This window comes from Schistocerca cancellata, chromosome 2, assembly GCF_023864275.1.
Source record: "Schistocerca cancellata isolate TAMUIC-IGC-003103 chromosome 2, iqSchCanc2.1, whole genome shotgun sequence".
Lineage (NCBI taxonomy): Eukaryota > Metazoa > Arthropoda > Insecta > Orthoptera > Acrididae > Schistocerca > Schistocerca cancellata.
In genome coordinates this window covers 326,606,420-326,609,637 of record NC_064627.1, presented here as the reverse complement: position 1 = coordinate 326,609,637, position 3,218 = coordinate 326,606,420, and positions in this window count along the sequence as shown.

The following is a 3,218-nucleotide window of genomic DNA, read 5'->3' as shown; positions in this document are numbered from 1 at the left end:
CCAGCACTAAGCAGTTAGAGCGGCGTGGCGTTTTTATATACAGCTCAGCCAGCAATCCTTATCTTGTTACGTCAGAGGCATCACAGAGCTATCGCTGTGTGATCACGGACTGCTACGTCATGCCAACCTGCATAATCTGTACTCAACGGCGATTCACTGTGACGATAGGCTACATTCCAGAGGATCATCGTGATTTCATCAAACAGTTCAAACACTTTGTAATGTGTTTTCGAGTTTGACACATACTAAACTGTGAACGGGACTCTGCCATGCACGAGTAACGTCCTAAAGTTTCTTACAGGCGTGACACTAAACATTTATACATTAGTCACTCTGATTAATCTGAATAACATGTCTTTCCTTTTGATGATAGAGGGTATTGATTCTCACAGGTAAGGAAAGAGCGTAATGTAAATATCACTGTGCTTCAGACTGTACTTATCAAAGAAACTTCGTACCAGACTAGTGCTGTGTATTCGAACAGATCTCGGACACGGAACTGAACTCTATTTCTCCTGAAATTCGCAAGGGCAATAATTTTAATAATTGACAACAAGTCATTTAATGGGTTTGAAACACTTTTGTGAACAGAAATTGAGGGATCCACTTGTACGTGGTGGCAGATTTTGTAATATATTTCATAAAAGCTGACATGAAATGGTTATCACACGTAGAAGAGATTGTATCATTGACACCACTGAACCAAAGACGTTGCCTGAGTGGTAGAATCGATTGTGAGTAGGGGCGCTCAGAACGTAGTAGCGGTTGCCGTCGTACTCTGTTAAAGGTAGGATATAAGACATAAAGCTTGTGGCTAGCTGTGAGAATTTAGCTGTTGGCGTATGGAAACAGCATAATAGAGTTTTGTAAGGTCATAAAATTTTGTATATTTAGTTTTAAGTATGCAGCAACGCATCTGACAGATCTAGCAGGTGGAGAGGTCTGTTTCTCATACCCCATACACCAATGACCTCAACCGATCTACCCATTCATATTAAGCGACTTCAGTTGCTAATCAACGCTTCGTTTTCAATGATGATAAACAAAATTCAAGGTCATTGAGAGGGGAGAAGAAGAAACGGACAGAGGAAGAACTTTACATAGAGACAGAACGAGAATACTGACAGGGGTCGGAGACTACAAAGAGAAGGAGGTGATGGCCAGAGAGGGAGGAGAAGGAGTTTAGGACGCAATGTATAACCATTCTCATACGTATTTATCAACTGCTAAGTATTTTCGGTTTCGACAGTACTGTACTTAATTCGTCTTTTACTGTAGTTCACCCCTACTTTTTTCAGAATTTCGCACATCGTGTACCATTTTACACTGTGAAGCGCTTTTTCCAAGGTGCTACATCTCATGAACGCGTCTGGATTTTTCTAATCTCTTGCATCCATAATCTGTGACAATGTCAAAACTGCCTCTCTGATGACCTTTCCTTTCCGAAAGCCAAACTGATCTTCATGTAGCAGAGCCTTAATTTTCTTTTCCGTTTTTGTGCTTATTATTCTTGTGAGCAGCTTAGATACGTGAGCTTTTACGCCGAGTGTGAGATAGTTCTCACCGTTATCCATTGATCATTGCTGATTCTACCACCATTTAGGGCAACTTTCCCACGCACGGACCTCTCTACACTTCCTACCCTCTTTGACAAGGACTCTGGCAGAAAGAGGGCAACTCGTTTCACCCAAAACCTTCGGCTGCAATTGCTGATGGTTTGTATTCGGCATCTAAGCAGCGAGTGGGTTCGAACCTAGACCTAAGTTGTTCTGATTACCAATCACATTTGCTACGTTTCAGAAATGTCGTTGTGTAACTACCACATCTTAGAAATGTTCATGTGTAGCTTAACAATCATCATCAAAATATCCTTCAAATAATTTTAGCAAGGAATTAATGTAGATAATTGTAATAATAATAATAATAACGAAAAACAGCAGCTATGGTACAGGAAATAGCATTCTTTTCAAATTTCATAAACTTTTCAGTTACTTTTTCTCTTTTTTGAGTAATCAGTCTCCTGACTGGTTTGATGCGGCCCACCACGACCTCCACTCCTATGCCAATCTCTTCATCCCAGAGTAGCACTTGCGACCTCAGTCCTCAATTTGCTGGATGTGATCAACTCACTGTCTGCCTCTACAGTTTTTGCCCTCTGCAGATCCCTCTAGCATGGAAGTCATTTCCTGATGGCTTTAGAGATGTCCTATCATCTTGAACCTTCTCCTTCTCAGTTTTTTCCACATATTCCTTTCTTCTCCGAGTCTGCGCAGAACTTCCTCATTCCTTACCTTATCAGTACACCTAATTTTCAACACTCGTCAATAGGACGTCTTCTCAAATGCTTCGATTCTCTGATGTTCCGATTTTCCCACAGTCCATGTTTCACTACTATACAGTGCTGTGCTCCAGACGTACATATTCAGAAATTTATTCCTCAAATTAATGCCTATGTTTAATGCTAATAGACTTCCCCTGGTCAGGAATGCCATTTTTGCCGGTGCAAGTCTGCTTTTGCTGTCCTCCTTGCTCCGTCCGTCATCGGTTATTTTACTGCCTAGGTAGAAGAATTCCTTATCTTGATCTACTTCATGACCATGAATCCTAATGTTAAGTTTCTCACTGTTCTCCTTTCTGCTACTTCCCATTACTTTCGTCTTTCTTCGACTTACTCACAATCATATTCCATACTTATTAGACCGTTCATTACATTCACCAGATCACGTGTTTCTTCTTCACTTTCACTCATGATAGCAATGTCATCTGTGAATCGTATTAGTGATATTCTATCACCTTGAACTTTAATTCCACTCCTGTATTTTTTCTTTATTTCCATCATTGCTTCTTCGATGTACATACTGAAAAGTAGAGGCGAAAAACTACATCCCTGTCTTACACTGTTGTAAATCTGAGCACTTTGTTCTTTGGCGTCCAGTCTTATTATACCTCCTTGGCTGTTGCACATACTGTACATTACCGGTCATTCCCTATAGCTTACCCCTATTCTTCTCAGAATTTCTGACAGCTTGCACCATTTTACATTGTCGAACGCTTTTTCCAGGTCGACAACCCTATGAAGGTGTCTTGTTTTTTTCTTTATTCTTGCTTCCTTTATCAACCGCGAAGTCAGAATTGCCTCTCTGGTGCCTTTACCGTTCCTAGAGCCAAACTGATTATCATCTAAAACAATCTCAATTCCCTTTTCCATTCTTCTGTGT